The following is a 21664-nucleotide window of genomic DNA, read 5'->3' as shown; positions in this document are numbered from 1 at the left end:
AATTGTTTGTTAAAAGCTTTATAACCCTTTCCTAGCGGAGGCTCATGAAAGAGGTTTCCTCTTCTGACTGACATTCCTGGGGATGCGTTTTTCAAGCCTCACAAGGGCGGTGTGATAAGGAGCAAGAACGGGTCGTTAACTGTGGTTACGCAGAGACGCTGATGCTCCCTCTGTTGAAGGGCATTGATTTTTTCATTTTGGCTTGCATCATAAATAGACATTGAGAAAAAGTACCACTCAAGGGGTGTTCGCACGGCAAAAGAGAGTGGAGACGCCTTTCATTTCAAAGGGAATCTTGTTGCTGCATTGATTTTATCTGACTGCTATTTGTTTCTGTGTACAGATCTAATGTATAATCAGAATCACTAAACAGGGAACACAGGAAATTGCATTATATGTTGGTTTACAGTAGGATTAAGTATAAGATCTAGTTTTAGAACTGTAATATAAAATTTAGCTTTAATTTATCCAAATAGCCATTGAGAATGTTAACAGTGAAACAGTCCAGTGACCAGGAAATGAAAATTCTTAGATATATTCACATTCTTTTTCCCCTTAAAAACTGGTTGTAGAAGATTTCTACACCTTCTCTTCATCTCAAAAATGTTTGTTAAATTAGGGAGACTTTTCATCTAAGTATTTTCTTAATTTTAAGTCTTTGTGTTATAGTCAGATTCATGTTCGGGTTGTCACATAGAATTATACTGCTGAGAAAAAAGAGAATTTCCAGTAAAATTTCTTAGAGATTTGCCATCTCAACCATTTTTTCATGGTTTTTTATTCAATCTATTGGGAGGAATTTTCACTTGAGTAAAACATTCTCCTTGTTGCACCAAAAATGGTGGGTCTGCCTTCATTGAGAGCAAAGTGATTCCTGCTCAGGAATCTGGAGAGCATCTACTGGTACAGACGCGATAAGTGGGCTAAATTAATTGCCATTCAGTTTCTTCTAATACAGCAAAGTCCTTGAAGGATGGTGTCACAGGAATAAAGGAACAAAGAACTGAATGTAAGAACCGCTTGAGAGGGATGAGATGTGTTTCTCATCCGGTGAAACTGATGAAAACCTGTTTGCGAAGCTTCATTGGCATTTAAGAAGAAAAGCCCAGAATTAGAATGAAAGATGATGTGCTAGAAAGACTTAAAGAAATGGAAAATATTGAAAAGTGCAACAAGAAATACTAGGATTAATTTCTAGTGCTGATCATTTCTTTTAATAGCCTCCACCTTTTTTCCGTCCCTTCTATATAAATCCCTATTACTTCCTTATTGATTCTTACGTGTCTCCGTTTTCATTATGTAGTTTTCTTTTGTCTTCCAGATATTTCCTCTTTGTCTTTCCATCTATCATTACTTCACCTCATCTTCCCCTGCCCATTTTTTGCCCCTGATCCACAGACTGCCCTTCCTTTCTGAAGGTCTCCCTGTGCATTAGATCATATTGGCAGTAATCAGATGACAAAGGCCCCAGCTCTGCAGGGAGTTCCCAGGCATATTTTGGTTTTGTTACAGACCTTTGTACAGATTTTTTTACCTTCCTGAGCTGTTTTTTTTCCCCCAGTTAAGTTAAAAGAAGGACAGAACATCTTTATAAGACTCCTCGTCATTGCTGTACCTGTGTAGTGATGTTCCAGCTTTCCTGTCAATCATCCCGCTTCCCCCAAATGTGCTTTTATCTATGGAGCCCTATCCTTCAAAGTTCACACTGAGCTGCTCTGTAGCAGAAAAGCAGCCGTGGGCTTTCTGTAGCGGTTATCAACTTGCTCTCCAAAATGTAAGCTCTTATAGTTTAGTTTGGTTTTGTTTTAAAATAAAGAAGTCTCTGTCTTTCCTGAAACTTCACTTGTCATGTCATTCAGTTTATGGCTGATCTTGTTACCTCACCGACAAGACAGACACGAAGGTCTCTCAAAACCGTGTAGTTGAGGAACTGCTCGAGGTAGCCGAGGGTACAGGGCAGACCTCAAGAAACCTTCCTTCAGGAGCTGTTGGCTTAACCTCATTTCACGTTGCAGACAGATTAACACCGTCACATAATCGAGGGCTGCTCGTCTCCCAGTGGCTTCTTTGCATCCTTTGGGATGCCCCGTTCTGTGACCTCTGTTGATATCCATCTATTTCCAGTTCCTGAACAGTCAGCAGCACCCAGTGTTCTGCTCCTCGCTTTGCTGAAATCCTGGAACCAGCAGCACTTCTGCTATGGCGCACTCTGGCTTTTGAGAAATCTGTTGAAAAGCTTTAATTTGAGTATTTTATCAGCTGGTCTGAGGCCAAAACTCTGAACACACTTCCCTTCTAGAGACAGAACAAAACCACGGCATTATGAGAAGGACCAAGCTTGTTAGAAATCTAAAATAGAAGCTAAAGTTTGTTGTGAAATTTATTAACTACGCATTTGTTCTTTACTCCCTTCAGTTATAAACTAACATGTGTGAGCTCAAATAATTTTTGTTATACATAATCATAAGCCTTTGGTGACTACCTCGAAGATAGATAAGTTCATATGTTTTGCTTGGTAAATCAGGCAGATGAAGAAGATCTACAGAGCTGTCATGGCTCAGATGACTAGAGGAGACTGAGCTAATCTGTCACTTCTGATCACCTGCCCATATACTGAGGGATTTGTGAGCTGTCCCATTGAAACTGGGGTTGTAAGCATGGAAGGCTCAGGGTGAAGGTGTAAAGATGGTGACATGTGAAATGACTTTTTGGAGATCTGCGTAACTAGAGGTGGCTTAAAACAAACAGATCAACCCCACATGATTTTAGAAACATCAATATTGGGAAATTACAACAACCAGCAATTACAGAAACCAGCACCATATACTGCTGAAGTTATATAGAAATAATGAATTAATCAGTAAAGATGAAAAAACTATTCATAGCCATATGAGCATTTCTGGAAGACTCTTCCAAGCTAACAAGTTGCTCCTGGTTTTCTAATGGGTATGTTTATGGACATGTTTGATATGTTTGAAAAACAGAATCCCTTCTTAATGCAGTCAAATATATTGTGTTCTGAAACAGGCCAACACGTAAATGATTTTACCAGATGTTACAGGAGCCACAAAAGCCGTAATTGAAATGAAGGGGACCATTTTCTGTGATTTTAGAGGTCACCTAGACACGATCTACGTGGTTTATATTTTGTCAGCTCCTCAAAGTACTTACTATATGGAGAATTTTTCCCTCTTATTCATTTTTCTGATGGCTAATGTGATGAAATGAAGCACTCTGGAAGCTTGCAGTTGTCATGATGACAGGTTTGCTTTTTCCTTTGCATATTCTGCCACTCAGTCATGATTCTGTTGTGCTCGAATGCAGTATGTTTTAATTTGCTTTGTAACTGAGATTTGCCTTCCAATGCATCTTTACAAAAGGCTTTATGTAGATGAATCTCACATCTTGCAGTCAACCTGTAATTTCCTACAATAGGATGATAGAAATCACAATATAAATATCACTTGAAGCCTGTGTCTTTAGCTAATCTAAATAAAATTTTGTGGAGATAATACCAGTACTAAGAAATATTTATTAAATAGGCTTAGAAGAGGGAGGAATAGGCTGGAAGGGCTGCAGGTGGGTTAAGGAGAGAGCCCAGATGTGGATTCTAAGGAGCATGAGGATGATTTGAATGGGGTATTGTGTTGCTAACCTCTATCAAATAATAATTCTCAAGTTATAGTAACATCTAGCAGGAGAATACCTGATTATGGCATATGGCTGGATTAACCTTGACTAGATTTCATGGTGTCTTGAGGACTATTTACAAGTGAGGTGCTTCTTAACGTGCGAAGAGAAAGCTGGTTCAGAATATAGCTTGCATTAAAAAGGACTCTAAAACCACAACTGTATCAGTTACTCATTTAAGCCTTTAGTCTTTCACACTTATTATCACCAGCTTACAGTGGCAAATAGTGCAGCTTGGCAGAAGTTAACATTTTCTGTGTTGTAACCAGAAATATAGAAATTGCCGTTCCTTTTGGAGTGCTTCAATACAGATACTCTTCAGAAGACACTGCTGATAAGCTTGGAGTTAAACTTCTGTTCGACACTTAGAGTGCTTTAGTTAATGTGAAAAAGCATGGAAGCTTCCTGAGGTTTTTTTTGTACACTTTAAAAATTGGTTATTTTAACCATAATCAGATGTAATAATCAAAGCAGATTTTTTTGTTAGTTTTCCTTTAATGGCACTCATAACCCATGGGAAAGATGGTAATTTGTTCATCACAAACTCATTGTCATTCAGAATAAGGAAAAAAACAATGAGTTTTTTCCCTGGATGTTTTTAGCAGAGTGGTATTTGGTGAGGCTGTGTTCGTCAGCAGCCTCCTCTGCCGCCGTTACGTCTTGTAACGACGTTTTGGTTTTTGCTCCAGGTACTTCAGTTCCAGTTCAGTTTTAAGGTTCACGATTCCTAGTTGGAAGCAATGGTAGAGCCCTCTCAAACCTTGGTCTGGTGGCTGCTCACCTGGGCCACTCCTGCCAGCTGTTGGATGTTCTCGGCTCTGTCTGCAAGTTGAGGGAGCTGAACAATTCCCTGTGTAGAACCCTTCATTAATCAGGTTAATAGAAGAAAAATAATATTCGTAGAGTTGCTCTAGCTTACCAAAGGGTAACAGAGCAGGTCATTAGTAATGATGGCAGGTAATAGAAAAATGTATTCTGCACGCCATACCTTGTATCAACAAAAAGGTTGGTATATTATAGTAGTTAGTATGTTATAGTAGTTACATCTAGTCACCAATAATATAATCAGCAGGGGCTCAGTTCAATTTACACAATGTTATATATAACTTCTGATTTGTGCCTAAAGATACACATTCTTTTCCACAAGCAAGTTTAGTATTTCCTAGTATAGGGCTCATGCTGAATGGAATGTTCTAAAACACTCTGTGGCCTCACAGGCCTGAACTGACGTAGTAACACTAAGAGGATGAGGAGTTATTCTCACGTCAACCATCCATTTCTAACTCAAATCAGTAGAATGCGTGATGTGACTAGACTGAGCCTTCATCCAGCATCTTGTATTTATTGAGAGGTGTTGCGAGGTGGGACTTGATTATTTCAGAATTGTGTCTGTTTTAGGCAAGACCCTGAAATCCGTAGGAATTGGGAGAGGGGGAAAACTGCTGGTTTTCATTCAGAACTGGGACCTAGAATACTGATTTCTGTATACAAAGTAGTCACAGCTAAATAAGCGATAATTTTCCTCATATATGCCATTTTAGGCAATGAGTGTAGGTGGAAAAGACTGGAAGATGATTTTTTGTTGTTGTTTGGTAATTGGTAACACATTGGTACTGACTCCTTGTGATCCCTTTAAAGTATTTCAGTTCATATGATGTTGTCTTTGGAGAGGAGAGCTCAGTCATCCCAGTGCCTGCGTGCGACCGTCCTCGCACATGGTGACGGGGCCTATAGGCACGTTAGTCACCTGCATCCGAAATAAACTTCATCTGCTCGTGTCAGTGCTAATGCCAGAGTTGCATCAAGAATCCTGAGAAATATGAGTTGGTTTTGCTCTATTTATTAGTGTAATTGCTCTGGAAAGAAAGGATTCCTACCCCGTTCCTTTCTCCCTTGGTTGTTCTTCCATGCCTGTCTATGTGTGTGTGTTAATTCATGTAGCACAGAGAAGCTGTAGCTGCCTGCTCATTTTCAGCTCTTAGTCTCTGAATGCAAAAGAACAACAAATACAATGTTTGCAAGTTGCTTAATGAGTTTAAATATATGCATTTCAAATTGACCTTATAATACAATGCATGGGTAGCAATTAAAATAAAATTACTACTTTATTTTCCTTCCAGCATCTACAGGCATTTAATAGTTGTATGTTCCTACTTTTCTTTACCGTGGAAACCTCTTGACACCAATGACACTGCGATCCCATAATGGATTTATTATTGTGGAAATGAGAAAACAAACAAAACATAATGCAGAATGATAAACAATGATAAGGAGAATGTTTTATAGGCCACACTTTTATCATTCCACACCTCAGACCTTAGTCAGATGGTCTCATGTAAAGCTCTGGTACAGAAGGTCAAAAAGGAGGACACCACTCAGTATCAGAAATAGGGAGAGCAAAGAGGTTGAAATGTAAGGGAAGTAGTGAGATTTTTGCAACAAAGCACAGATGGTGATTTCATGCACTCTACAACTAAGAATCACCTTGTTGGACCAGCTTTCCTGTAGAAAATGAAACAGGGCAGTTGGAGAGATGTCAAATGTTTCGTGAGGAGGAAGCGCTGAATTCAAGTGGAAACCCTGTAGATGGGCAGGGAGAGCCGTGAAGAGGGTTACACACCCTCAACCAAACAAGAAACTTCTGTGCTCTGGTGTGCATCTGCCTTTGTTGACAACGTTTCCATGTGCGCTCTGAAACCTTCAGAGTGACATGAAGAATGGAGCGTCTTTGTGAGAGCGATCGCACCGACTTAATGGAACTCGGTCCTTTCTACTGGGAGACCTGGCCTCCACCTTCCTGGGAGATGATCCCACTGTCTGTCACACTGAAGCTGCGTGATCCATGGGTGTCATGGTGGCAGGTGATGCTGATGGCCTTGTCCCATCCAGCAGGTTATGTATTGTTATTGTCACCTCCGGTTCCCCAGGGTCCATGAGCCATTGTGCTCCCTGACACGCACAGTCCGTGGGTCAATAACAAGAAACTGAAATCCAAGTCAGTGATTCTGAGAAATATCTTGATCATTACTGGAGCTGACAGGTTGGGTTCTCCCCCACAGCTCTAAACCGGAGTGGAAATCATAAAAGCCATGATGTCGTCTTATTTATTTCTTATCTTTTACATTTTGCAGTTAAATTTTGTGTTAAGAATTCTTTAAAGAAACACACCAACATATTAATTCCAGGTTGCTGCTTATGGTCGCCATAATGTGGTTATGTAGAAGAAGCTGTGTTAAAGTCCAAATACCTTTAATCTGTAATGTAATTAGTTTGATTAAGACTGGATATCTCTGATAATTAGCATATGTATTAGAAGCATTGACTGAAGTGCTTTTCATGATCAAAACCAATTTCTGTTAGAAATTTAGAAATTATTTTGTTGTGTCTGTCGCTGAGTTAAGTAGGAAAAGATCAAATCTCTTCAAAGACGTGAGACGCTGTCACTGTGGAATAGGCAGTTCTCCCACAAGAACTGGCAAAAGATGAAAAGATGAAGGAACGGGATTTGTTTAGTTTTAGAAGATTAGGCAGGAACGTGATAACATTTTCCAGCACATATTTGATTATTAAGGGGATGATGATCAGTATTTCTGTATAGCTGGTGTGGACAGGAGATAGAACAGAAAATAAAACAGCATAGTTCATTGTAAGGAGGATTTGGGTTAGGTGGATTTTTCTGACTGTGAGAAGAGCTTTCGACATCTCCTTTACAGGTAATTTTTGTAAGTATGATAAGACTAGGTATGTAGTATGATAACAGTAGTATGTAAGTATAATAATCTAGGTGTAGTATGATAATCTAGGTGTAGTTTAGTCTAGTTTAGGGCACCTAACTGGAGCATTTAACTAGATGGTCTCTTACGGTTGCTCTGGAAATAGCTGGTTCTGTGATGAAGAGGAATGGGTCGTTACTCATGGGTGGTTCTTCTGCCAAAAACTTGGGATAAGACGTTTAGGAAGGCACTTGCTTCGCAACACTGCTGGGTTTCTGAAGTCATGATTGTAGACCTAATGAATAAAAGGCTCAATAAGTCAACTGGAAGAAGGAGAATAAGTAGATAATTTTTATATAGAAATTTACACATACTGTGAGCATAATTAGATAAATGTGTGTTGGAAGAATTATGTATTTTGTTACTTTGGCTTTATAAAAATGGACAAGCTAAGAATCCCCAGCAAAAAAGCAATGCAGGGAGGTCCTTTGTAGATTATTGCTTGAGGTATTTAGCATGTATAGAAAGTTTTTGTTTTTCTCCTACAGCATTAGAGTTTATGAGGTGCTTTACAGGTTTCTCATGCTTGAAAGGCTCAAATTGACTCTGCTAACTCACCTCCCATGAGACTTACTCCATACTGCAGAGTGTAGTAAATTTTTACAATCAATTTACTTAATTAATTTAGTAGATCAATTTATTTTTTTCTGTGATGTATTCCTTCAAGGGTTTTAATTTTTTTTTATTTTCTGGCTTTTTTTTTTTTTCCTAAAGCTTTCATGACTCTCACTTTGATATTTATTTACTGAACGTACAGACTTATCACTTTAATACGTTATTCCTTTGTGGTTCTAATGGATTAAATTAAAAATACATCTTAAAAAGTGTTGCGACTTGCATGCCTATAAGTATTGCCCGTCAGGGGCTCGGGGGATTTTATGGCTCTGCTTGAGTCATGGGTCCGTGTTCAAAAAATCTGGAAGACTTTGGGCAGAAAGTCCTTGGATTTGGACATTTTCCGACATATTTTGTCCTTCCATTCGGTTTCGTATCTGGAAATACATAGTGCTGCACTTTAAAGTTGCATCATCGCTGTTTTCCTACTTAGATTTCTTGATTTCCAGCTGTGTAGCAGCCATAGGAGGAGCAAGTCAAATGGACTCCTTCCATAGGCTTCAGGACATACTATACACATTAACTGGCACAAATGTCCATGTTTTGACATCTCTTTCTGAATGAAAGTGATGCAAAGCTTTATTGAAGGTGTAAGAATGAATTGTTTCTTTCTAAACAGTTATCCATTCAATATGGATTGAGATTGGTAAAACAAAGCACTAACTTCCTTGCAATTTTTTTCTATTAATGCATTTAAAATCACATCTACTTAAAGTAATTTGTTGCACATTTTATTCTCATGTTCTTGTCCTTTCCACCACACGCCAGTTCTCTTTCTTCCCTCCTTTCCCTTCCCTTTCTCCCTCCCCTGTTCCTACTTGTCTCCTTTTCATGTCACTTGTAAATTTAATTTTCATATCACACCCAGGACTTTTAAAAAGTTTCGTTTGCTTAGTTGGAAATTAAAACATTTTCATTTCTTGCATATCACCTCACCCGCTTTGCATCTTTTTTTTTTTTCTCTAGTTGTGGTCAAGAGCATTTATCCGTATTTTTTAATGTTTCATAATTACATTGTTGAAGGTCCTGAGAAGATTTGCTTTAATTAACAGACATAGGTAACTAAGTGCATGACTGGACGTCTTTTTCCAGGTTCCAGTATAAGTTGGGGAATGACCTATTAGAGAGCAGCGTAGGGGAAAGGGACCCGGGGGTCCTGGGGACAGCAGGGTGACCATGAGCCAGCACTGGGCCCCTGTGGCCAGGAAGCCAATGGTACCTGGGGTGGGTTAGAAGGGGGTGGTCAGTAGGTCAGAGAGGTTCTCCTGCCCCTCTACTCTGGGATTCTGGGATTCTTTTTCTCCATTTAAGAGCAGGTGATTTCATGTGTTTTTCAAACCTGCCTGCCCAGAATCACCAACGCATCACCCAAGAAAAACTTGTTAGTTAGAGCCTGCATTGCTCTAAACTTGTGTATGATAGATGACGGTTTCCATCTAACATCGGCTTAAAACATTAAAGGCTTGAGGAGCTTCTCAATCAACTTCAATATTCCAATTGAAATGCCTGAGCAAGCTGCCAGGGTGCATTATTTAGGTGAAACCTTTTAATTTGGCTACATGAGAATGACTGCCATTGATTAAGACGGATTTCCCTGTTGTGTATGTCTTCAGAAGTTCAGAGATTTACAATTTGTGTCTTGAAAGTCCGAACCATTTAAAAACCCGGTTGTTTTAGGGAATGCAGACGTAGATTTTTGTGCAGGAAATTGCAAGTGAAGTTGGGCTTTTTTTCTGTCTAAAGTGATACTGTCAGAAGCCTTCTCGTCCCAGGACAGGAACACGATGAGCCTCCGGCATCTCAAAGGAAAATGATGCTTTATAAATAAAATGTAATTGCTATGGAAAACAAAAAGCTGTTTTCATTAAAAACCCCTTCTACTCTAACAATCTTTCCACACATATCGTATTTACAGAAAAATTTCCTGGGAAAGTTTAGGCAAGCATGTGGCTGAAAAACATTTATTTCTGCAAGCCATCTGTTGTCAGAGTTATAAAGAAAATTCAGAACAAAAATCGGATTCCAGCGAATTTAACTACTCTTTTGAGGTAAGCGTAAGTATTTATCTGAATTGGATGGTGCTGCCGGCTCATATTCATAACTCAGGGGGGTGGATACATTTTTTTGCTTCCTTGGGCAAACTTTGTTCTGCTTTTCTGTCAGAATAATTTTAAACCCACATCAGGTAATTTAGCACAGATTAATCTTTCCTTTCTATTTAGGAATCTAGTAGACAGTTGTAAGCAGCGAGGAAGAAAAGCTTTTAGAAATGAAACTAGGAATTTTAGCTTATTATGGAGTGAATCATTTTAATCAGGCGCTGGAAGCGTTCTGCCAGCCCTCGGAGATAAGCTCCTGGAACTTCTTTTGCTGGGAGGACGACATATGGGAATAAAACAATCCTTTTCCGCACCGTTCCTCCCCTCACTTACTTCTCGCCAAAAAAGTTTGGTGATGCAGAGATCACTATCAGTTCTATCAGCATGACCTGGTATCCTGGCAACCCAAAACCTTGTCAGCGGTAACAATACACAATGAATAACTCCGGGATGATGAAAGCGGGAGAGTCTCGTTTGACAAGATCGCACCTGTTTCGCTCTGAACAGCCAGTGTTGAAATAATGATGGCATTAGTCAGGGGAATACAAGGGGTTCAAAAGGGTTTTTGTGACTTTGAAAGTGAATTGCAGCGCTGGGAGCCATCACCAGCTTCCTCTTCAGAGATGGGTTGTTATGTCTCCTATTTATTTGCTAGCTGGTTTTTATGATTTTATTGCTCCTAATCTCTTTCTGCTCTCAACTACAGCGAGCTGCAGACCTGTGTGGGCTTATGTCTCTGAAGCAAGCAGAGGCTGCTTGATACTGAGTGTATCTAACACCATGAATTGTAATAAGCTGTGTAAATTTGCGGTGTTCAATGAGAAAGTGGTTGCAGTGTTGGCCGCAGTGTTTTAGTGACTGTCCCCAGGTGGGGCACTGGGGGTCTCGGTTTGCTGGTACATTGACTCCTTCTGCTCCTCCTGAGTGTTACCACTTATGTCAGAGGTCGGTGAATCCATCATCTCCTGTGCTGAAGAAATACAGGAGTAAAGGGAGCATCTCACAGCACAAAAGTGGAACAGGTACAGAGGGGACTGAAATGGTTCAAAAGACTTAGATCTGGAGGAGCAGTAGGAAACATGAAAGCAATGTGCAGCAAAAGAAAGGGGAAGATGGGGAAATTACAGAAGGAACTCAGCGGGGAAGCAAAATACATAAAATTGAAATATTCCTCTGCTGAAATAAAGCAGGAGTGGTACATGACAGTGGGAAATGATAGGAAAATTAATTAATCAGGTGACGGCAGTATTACCTTATTGGAATTTGCTTAGGGAGACTGGCTGGCCTGTGAAGGAGGTTTGCTGGCTCACTGGGTTGGGAACCAGGGGCTTGGAGGGCATTGCGCTTCCAGTCATTCACTAAGGTCAGTCAAGGCTCAGAGTGACCCAAACCATTGACAGTTTGGCAAACTGTAAGAAATCACAGAATCACATAATGTCAGGGATTGGAAGGGACCTGTCAAGCTCATGCAGTGCAATCCCCCCATGGAGCAGGAACACCCAGATGAGGTTACACAGGAAGGTGTCCAGGCGGGTTGGAATGTCTGCACAGAAGGAGACTCCACAACCCCCTGGGCAGCCTGGGCCAGGCTCTGCCACCCTCACCGGGAACAAGGTTCTTCTAAAATTTAAGTGGAACCTCTTTTCTTCCAGTTTGAACCCATTAGCCGTTGTCCTGTCACTGGTTGTCACCAGAAGAGCCTGGCTCCATCCTCCTGACACTCCCCCTTTCCATATTGATCCCCAGGAATGAGTCCCCCCTCAGTCTCCTCTTGTCCAGCTCCAGAGCCCCAGCTCCCTCAGCCTTTCCTCACACGGGAGATGCTCCACTCCCTTCAGCATCTTGGTGGCTGCGCTGGACTCTCTCCAGCAGTTCCCTGTCCTGCTGGAACTGAGGGGCCACAACTGGACACAATATTCCAGATGTGGTCTCACCAGGGCAGAGTAGAGTGGAAGTGAGTTCATGATGGGATATCTCCAGCAGATAATGCTGAATATTTTTTTTAACTGTTACCATCAGCTATGAACATGGAGAAAATAAACCAGTAGTGAAAAGCACCATACTGCATCCAGCAATTGTGACCTATCTAGATACTGGTTTAAATTAAAAAAGAAAAATCAGACAAAAATGATGAAGATTAGTAATAGTGTACTGAGTGGCAAAATAAATGTAGGATGGAAATGTACTGAACAGAAAAGTAAAAGTAGGATAATGAGCTTCCATCTCTTTCCACTTCACCTCCTTTCAATGTAACTTTTACTTGAAAAAGTTACATGAGGAGAAATTATTTTATCTGCAAAACTTGAAACTGAAAAAATAATAATTTTATATTCGTTTGCAATGGAAAAGATGAATGCTGAACTGAGTTTAACACTGAAAAGAACATTAAGAAGAAATAACAATGAAATAATAACTCTAACTTTCCTCTTCCCCTCTTAACTCCACGTGGTTCCCCCCAGTTCCGCACCCTCTGTCCCGCTCACACCCCTGGTCCCCAGGATCCTTCCGGAAGCTCGTTCCTGATTTCAATGAGAGTTGACAGTGGGACACATGTCTCGAATTCTGAAGAGTTTTGACGATAACGTAAAGCCAGGTGGAAGCAAGAGACCAATGATGCGCCTAGTGTGAGACAAGCTCCAGCTTTCTTAGACATTAGAGAATCCACATGAGAGCTGAGCCTGAAGGTACAGGCTGAGAAGAGACGAGTTGCCCTGCCTATGGAGCTGATTATTCCCTTTCAACCTGCTACCTAGGCTTTGACTATTTTTTCTGCTTTAACATATTTTCTTTTTTTTTTGTTCTCTGTACCTGCTGAATGAAAGTGTCTTTCATCAGACAGTGAAGAAAATGTAATTTTTGGACAAGCAGAACTTAGAGTGGTCAAAAATGAGACACTGGCAGCCCAGAGGGCTCAGGAAGGTGAACGCGAGAGAGAAGCGCCTGCTGCAGACTCACCTACACTATCCCCTTTCTTTGCTTATCCCTGAAATTCTTCAGCGTATGTCAGCTCCAAATAGCAGACAAACATAATTCAGTCCCTCTAGGAGAAAAGTCAATCTTTACAATTTGCTCAGTTTAAGAAATCTTCAATATCAATGAGCATTACACTGAGATTTACTATCTCATGTTCCAAAGCAACAATTTCATAACCATCCATTTATTCCTCCTAAAAGTTCTAGTATATTAAATGCTACATTATCTATCTGCACTTAAATTTCAACTCCTTCAAAGTCTGGAGAATTTTTTTACCATTAAGTACCGTAATATCTGTGTGGCAAATGGATTTTTAAAGCTTTCTTTAGTCACTGCCAGGGCAATATGAAAAAGTTGTTGCAAAAACTCACATTTTTACTAATTTGAAGAGAACTCCACTGTTAAGCAACCTCACCTTTAATCGCTCAAACCCAGTGATTGTCTTAACTTTCCACTCTAGCACTAAAATTGAAAATGGGAATTACAGAATCCCAGAGTGTCAGGGGTTGAAGGGCCCTGGCAAGCTCATCCAGTGCAATCCCCCCATGGAGCAGGAACACCCAGATGAGGTTACACAGGAAGGTGTCCAGGCGGGTTGGAATGTCTGCACAGAAGGAGACTCCACAACCCCCTGGGCAGCCTGGGCCAGGCTCTGCCACCCTCACCCCAAACAAGTTTTTTCTCAAATTTTAAGTGGAGAGAGTCCAGCGCAGCCATGAAGATCAGCTTTACCTCCGTAGTATTTCATATAGATTGGTAATATAAAATATGCAGACTGGTTTTTCGTCCATCTCAGTTTGAGTACTTTGTGAATTCACGCTTCAGTAATCTGATCCATTTTAGGCATACGGTCCAAATATCATTACCTGCAAACTGTGTCCTCCCGTTCCTTGGATGATTTATTTTAAAGATTTGAGATTAGAAAGTGAGCTGGTGCTGCGGGGATGGAGAAAAATGGTTTTTTGAAATTCAAACGGCTTTTCCCAATGCAGCTGATGAAAGCTTTTCCAGAATCAGTTCTTTCTGCAAACTGCCTTCCTGTTCGCCTCTCCGAATTCTGAGTGAGAAAGGACTGGAAATGTCAAGCCAGGAGTTTAACTCTGCTTCCTTCTAGTTCTCTTCTGCACAAAAATACTCCAGAAAAAGTTATCAGGTCTTTAAATCTGATCATTGAATTTTGAAAGTTGTTTGTCCTTTAGGTGTTGCTTCTTGTTGGCTACATTATAAACCCCTGGAAAGATTTATCTATGTTTTGGGTCTTCTGACCCAGTTTAAAGTCTGGGGGTTTTTTTAATACAAAAATGTTGTGCAGAAGAACTAGAAGCATCTTGGGCAGTACAGAGTGGTGTTTCACCAAGTTTTCATTTTTGTTGTTAAACGGGTCACAAATCAAATGCAGATCACAAAGCAAAACACCTTTTCCTTGGCTTGTTCTTGGCTTGGGGGTGGGAACAGGAACGTTGAGGAACATCTTCTGAAGATGGTTCCGGGTTCTCAGGAGACAGAACTTAGAGCTTAAACTTTATGCTAGAGCTTTACTTGAAAAACTAATACATAATTTCACATATGAAATATGTTACTTTGTTTTTTCGGTTGAACAATGCCCAGCAGCTTTACACATGTAGTCACCATATTTTTCTGTTCCCCTGGTCTTTGTCCCAGTTGATACAGTGTGCTGGGCTCATTCCATGCATATCAGCAATCTTTATTGCCAGGAAAATACCACTTTAGCTTTGTGAGTGTGTTTATTAAACTGAAGTGTTTGTTCTAATATTTTGATCCAGTTTGAAATGGAGATACTGGCCAGAAGTGGTGAATGGCGGCCACTTGCTCCTGCATCCGCCTTCTGGAAAACTGTGTTGTGCGTGAAGGAAAATAGGGAAGTATTTATTTAATATGCCTTTTCTGCTGACAAAATAGGCCTCGGTGAGTAAACAGGAACTCCTGAGGGTTTACTATCATATCTACAAATATTTATTTCAACCTCAAATTTCCTTTTCTTCTTATTCTTAAAGCCTTTTCCAAAATACATTGTAGTCTTCAGTTGTATGTTCTGATGAGCTGTCAGTTAAAAGCGGGTTTATGTCTTTTACCTTTCCACCCTGTTCTAAATAAATTATGCTGCTTTTAGCGATAGTACGAACTTATTCAGAAGCGCTCACTGAAGAGTAAGACTAAGTAAATCTTTCTTATTTTTTTAGCTTCCCTGAAAATGTTCTTCTGACCCTTGTAGTTTAGTTGACTATTGATTCTGTCATCTCTTTTGTTATCCGTATGTATTATTCACACACTGCATAAATCTCTGCCTATACGTTAATATTATTCATAATTAAACCCTAGAGAGTTGATGAAACCAAGGATGTCTAAACAGACATGTATTTCCCCAGTTAATATTTTCATCCTGATTGACAGTGATAAGATTACTGCAAGGATGCTGATTACAGGCAAAAACAAACTCAAAGAAAAAGACGCTTTGGAAGGTACGTACCACAATGTTGGTGGGCAAGTTAATTTAAGTTACTTGCTCTTAAGATTTTGAAGCTCCTAAAGTAAGTGTTCTCCAGAGACCCACTGCGCTTGTTTTGAAATCTTCTTGAGTGCTAAGCTGTGCTGAGAAGACACACCAAATATAAACTGGCCTTAAAAATTGATGGAATATAAACTGGATCCACTCCATTGTTTATAAGACAATAGGACCGGTTAGGAAACAAGACAGTGGATGACAAATTATATTTATGACTGGAGCACTAGAAGCCATTATGACACATTATTTTCCAAATGCTACTTTTTAATCCATTTTATAAATATTACAGAAGAAAAAGAGAAATTTGGACCCATGGTAATGATTACACAGAATCCCAGAATCCCCGAGTGTCAGGGGTTGGAAGGGACCGGGCAAGCTCATCCAGTGCAATCCCCCCATGGAGCAGGAACACCCAGATGAGGTTACACAGGAAGGTGTCCAGGCGGGTTGGAATGTCTGCACAGAAGGAGACTCCACAACCCCCCTGGGCAGCCTGGGCCAGGCTCTGCCACCCTCACCGGAACAAGTTTCTTCTCAAATTTAAGTGGAACCTCCTGTGTTCCAGTTTGTACCTATTGCCCGTTGTCCTGTCACTGGTTGTCACCGAGAAGAGCCTGGCTCCATCTTCCTGACACTCCCCCTTTCCATATTGATCCCCATGAATGAGTCCCCCCTCAGTCTCCTCTTGTCCAGCTCCAGAGCCCCAGCTCCCTCAGCCTTTCCTCACACGGGAGATGCTCCACTCCCTGCAGCATCTTGGTGGCTGCGCTGGACTCTCTCCAGCAGTTCCCTGTCCTGCTGGAACTGAGGGGCCACAACTGGACACAATATTCCAGGTGTGGTCTCCCCAGGGCAGAGCAGAGGGGCAGGAGAACCTCTCTGACCTACTGACCACCCCCTTCTAACCCACCCCAGGTACCATTGGCCTTCCTGGCCACAAGGGCCCAGTGCTGGCTCATGGTCATCCTGCTGTCCCCAGGACCCCCGGGTCCCTTTCCCCTATGCTGCTCTCTAATAGGTCATTCCCCAACTTCTACTGGAACCTGGGGTTGTTCCTGCCCAGATGCAATACTCTGCCCTTTCCATTGTTATATTTCATTAAATTTTTCCCCGCCCAACACTCCAGCCTGTCCATTAGTAATGCACTAAGGCCATTTACTTTTAAATAGTGAGTTTGGTATCCAGTTACACGTACCAAACATGGGTATTTATTCTTATTTTTTGATATTTATATTGAACAAAAATATGTTGAGACATATAATGTGTAAAATACTATTGTATGTCCCAACATATTTTTGTATCATTATCACATACACATAAACATACGTATCAGTTATGTGTAGTGGGACAGTTCACTGTTCCATCCACAGATCTCCCTTTGTTTCTTTCGCCTATTTGTCATTTTCTTCTCAAGGCCCAAAGTCCAGATGGAAGCAACTGAAATGTCTGAGTAGCAGGTTCAGCAGGACTGTCCAGCCTTAGCTGTGTAGAGTTGTCTGAAGGGATTTGGGGAAGACTGAGGATGTGTTCTATGTCTGAGATCTCTCCCACCTGCTGGTTTTGCCTGTGGGGCAGGAAAAGCTTTATCTTGTGTCTTCATAGCTTAATATTTCCTCCAGATCGTGGAGCCTCAGCTAGAGCTGTCTCTTTAAAACAGAGCCTGTAATAGGCACAGTGACATATATGTGTGCATCTCATATCCTTGCTACAACATGCATTACATTTGTCTGGGATTAAAGACATTAAACGCTAATTTTGCTTTGTGTCCTCCCACTTTCCCTCATTCTTTATTGCAAATTGCTTCATACCGTAATCTTCAGAGCACAATTCCGCTTGACATTGGCAACAGAAAACTCATCTTAGCATTGCAACGTTGCCATGCATTTGGAATAAGCGTAGCTTTTACCTTCAAATAGTCAGTCATTATTAAACGAACCTAGAGACATGATATAAAAAATGGAAATACAATTAATTAAGGTTTGAGAGGTGAGGCAGTTCCTTCTGATCATATATGTCCTTTCCTGCACTTGATTCACATGCTGTCTTGAAAAGGAATTGCATCTGCAGTATGAAGTGTGATGGTAGTGTAGTTTGAGTACCCTGAGGAGTTTGGGCCCAGAAGAAGGACGACTCTCCCATGTCGGGCTGAGACCAAGATGACAGCACATTACTGTCTGAATCCCTCTTTAGCAGATACTTGTAATTTTATGAAGCATTTTTTCCCAGTTGTAAATACCATCATTGTCAAAGCAGCTGGAAGTGTGAGGAGCAGCAGAGGAAATATAATATCTTGGAGACTGAACAGAAAAGCTGTTGCTTTGAAACTCTGGAGAATACAGGCTTGTATTGTATAACAGGATTAGTCTGTATTAAGTGAAGTGTGGACACCACTGGAAGCAGTACTCTACAGAACAAATAAAACGTCATAAAAATAAACCACTTCAAAATTCTTTCAAGAGGAAAAGCTTTGAGATAAAAAATAATAGTAATATAGAGAAATATTTATTTGGTCAACTGCATTGTTCTCCTGATTTCTTCATTGAGACTTGTCTATCAATGCACGTTAACAGTAGCTTTCAATAGAAAAATTACATTGCTGGTTAATATGATGTTGGTTCAAGGTACGAGGCACAATATACTTACAGCAAGAAATAGGCTCATCTCACAAAACTTGTAAAAAAAACCCAACAAAACACTGATTATAGCAATGGTGTACACGTAATTTAAGTTCCATACATTTTGTTGTTATCCTGCATGTATAATTTGTTCCTAGACAAATCTTTGCCTCCTCACAAGTAGCTTTCAGTTTCCTAAAAATTAACAACAAAAATGTCTTCTCTTTGCGTGAATGAGCAAGGATTTCACGTGGAGGAATTCAGCTGCCTCAAAAATAGATTTCCTGGTGCAGATGCATCTTGTCCCATTGATGCAGTTATCTGTGAAGCAGTGAATATCCTGCTCCGCATGCAGATTCTGTTCTTTACCTGGTTTGTTATGCAGTACAAACCTAGGGCACACTGAGGTTCTCTTGGTAATGCTGAACTACCACAGTAATGACTGCGGTGTGACTGCCACACTCATTCTTCTGGCAAAATTACACAACTCATAAGAAATCCCAGTGATATAAAGCTGTTCTTCTAATAGTCACTATAATGAGGAGAGGTGGAAGGGTCTAAACACAGTCCTGAGAGTTTTGTTCACTAATTTAACCAAAATGACATAGGAAATACCTATAAGCAGCATATGGTAAAATGTGAGTGAAAAGTAATGCACATTTGAAAAAATAGTTTGAATACATATAGAGGAATTGTCTTTAAAGTTAGATATTAATACTAGTGGAAGGGAGGACAGTAACCAGTGCTTGTAAAGTACAAGTTCACTGCTCAGAACTGTGATGGGGGGAATTACCAGGAGTGGCAAAACGGTGGCTCAGCTCTGGTGCTGGAATCCGTTACCGCAGACTTTGCCGGCAGTGACGTTGTGCAGGTGTAAGTAAGTGGAATTTCGCTATCAGAATGTTTATTGCTAGTGAGGATGAAAAAGAGGCAGCTTAATTTTGAATTTTCCTATTCCCAATCATAAAAGAAATAACTTTTCCATTCCAGACAGAGCAGATGTCATCAGAATGTAGTTGACAGATAGGTTTGTTGTATCTTGGAGCATCCTGGTTTAGATCAGAATAGCATTTTATTTAAAAATAATGAGCTTATAATTATATAACATAAACAGAATAAGGCTGAAGGGTCCATTGGGTTTCATTACTTCAAAGTGCTGCAATGCTTGCACATTATAGACAAAATTTTACCACTAAAAGCAACTCACATGAGACATGAACAGGCAGGAATACAAAGCAGCTAGATGCTCTTACGCTAAGGTATCTGTTTGTTTTGGAGGCTTAACTTCCTTGACACTGAGAATCTGGCATCCCTTTTGAAGAGATGCTTTTAGTACATGACACATTAATAGAATACTTTGGTGTAATATTAAATGAACAAAAGACAATGCTAGAATGTTTTCTCTCTCCTCTCCTTCTTTTCTATCCTTCTGCCTGATGTTATCCACTATATTGACTTTGTGACATAAACATCCAATCTATCTTGAAATGTGGCTTGATATCCATCAGCGAAATAGATTTTGAATAGAAAAAGCACAGATGTTCGGCCTGCCAGGTTGTCCGTCTTAGGCTGGAGCAGTGAATTGCATTAGGACTGTAGTTGTTTAAAAAGAACCTGTAATAAATCCCTTTCTTGTGTGGGCGAGTGCTGGAGTCAAATCTGCCTTCTGTGTTATGGTCTCCAGGATTACAAATGATCCCGAGGGGCAAAACGTGGGGATTACATCAACTGCTTTTGTAGGTATCGAAAGTGGGGTGTACCTGGTGATTTTGATAGTACCAATGCAGCATTTTGAAAAGTCTTAATTCAAGCTCACCTCTAGAAGCTGTAATTGCTATTTATGTTCTGAAAGAATATTATACAGTACCGGCAATTTTGAAAACATCTTGGTAGTATATTTCAGATGCATAAACTATGGTCACTTGCTAGTGGTGTTTCTCCATTATGATGAAATACTGCTATGTGCAAGAGATAAGCTGTGTGTTGGAATTCACTTAGTCTTTGATGTCTGTGAACTCTATTATAGCTTTTAGTCTATGCCAGAAGGTGAACAGTCTAACACTTGTGGGAGATAATGTGTAAAAATAAATAAAAGCACAAATTTCTTTTCCATATGGAACTTCTTTACTGTAGTAGTTTTCAAAGTGAGCTGCTTTTCAGTGTTGCTCAAGCTATTTTTTCTACTACGCTATCAAATAGGGTGATGACTTCTTATCGCACATCATCAAAATACCACATTCCAGTGACAGAGCTCATCAGCGAGAGCTGTTTCTGCAGGTTTGGTACAAAAAGAGCATTTTAAGTAGACAGAACTGATGTCAAAAGCCATCTCACACCCATCTGCTATGGAGAGAAAAAAGGTTTTCCCTTAAACATCTGGAATTCTTTCCCTCTTTTAGATTATTTTTTTTAAGCTTAGTTAATTGTGGTGCTTTTTTACTACTTGGAATTGGAAATTATGTCACTCCCATTAGGGCTTCTGATAATCTCCCTCAAGATGTCTCAGCCTCCCTTTCTTACTGGGCTGGTTATTTCAACATCACCTTTTTGTTTTAAAGAATGTAGATCTCTAGAGGCTCTTCTAGTTTCCGAAATGCAATTGTAATTAAATTGCCGTCTAACTTATTAAAGATTATGATATGAAATAATAAGAGGCGATTTTAAGAGAAAGCAGGGACTGTACTTAAGCTTTAGGTCATTGGACTTCAGGTTCCGCAGGATCTGGGCACCCATGGCAATGCTCAAAGGCTTCAGCAGTTGCACTCTGTCTAAGTATTCTGGGTCTATGGAGTGTGGGTATGTGCTTAAGAAGAAAAATCGATGTTTTTTTGAGTTAAATTTAAAAATGGGAAGGATATAATCTTTGAGTCTAAGATGTGTTTGAAATAGTTGAAGTTTATGCAGCTTATTTGTTCATTCATGGCAGTGAACAGAAACGAACCTTTGATAAGCAGATACTTTGAAACTGCAAGGTCTGAATCCTTTGAATATTCCTGCCCAGGTCAGACAAGGGTTTTGATTTTTATAGAGCTGCACTAAGGATGCAGAGCATCGCCCCTTGTTTCTCTTATATGGTACAATCACTTCTTATCAAATTTGTTTAATATCCCGATCGCACAAAGTATTAAATGTTCTTGACTGGCTTTAAAATCAGGAATTGTAGCATCTTTCTCTAATTATCCCATAACATCTTCAGAATTCTTGTCAAAGTCTGTCTTAAAGGAATGGTAGGTTATAATCAATTTTGGATAAAATAATGTTACTCATCTCCTTTGCCATATCATCTTCACTCCTTATTGTCTCTAACAAGTCACGTTCTCCTTTTGCACCTTGTCTAGGAGACTTAATTTACATCCACAATAGCAACTGCCTGCT

General features: G+C 40.1%; 1 protein-coding gene and 1 long non-coding RNA gene across 13 annotated transcripts in view; one reads left to right on the top strand and one right to left on the bottom strand.

Moving 5' to 3' along the window:
- SDK1 (sidekick cell adhesion molecule 1) overlaps positions 1 to 21664 on the top strand; it is a 375516-nt gene that overhangs the window by 124038 nt on the left and 229814 nt on the right. The gene's annotated exons all lie outside the window — the stretch shown is intronic.
- On the bottom strand, positions 3309 to 4863 carry LOC110360237 (uncharacterized). The gene is made up of 3 exons (XR_002416013.2): positions 4679 to 4863; positions 4472 to 4552; positions 3309 to 3426 (listed from the first exon to the last, which is right to left on the bottom strand). It is a non-coding gene; the product is annotated as an uncharacterized LOC110360237 (long non-coding RNA).

The sequence above is a fragment of the Columba livia genome, chromosome 15 (assembly GCF_036013475.1).
Source record: "Columba livia isolate bColLiv1 breed racing homer chromosome 15, bColLiv1.pat.W.v2, whole genome shotgun sequence".
NCBI classification, from domain to species: domain Eukaryota; kingdom Metazoa; phylum Chordata; class Aves; order Columbiformes; family Columbidae; genus Columba; species Columba livia.
Note: the sequence above shows the minus strand (reverse complement) of the source record. Positions and strands in the feature narration are given on the sequence as shown.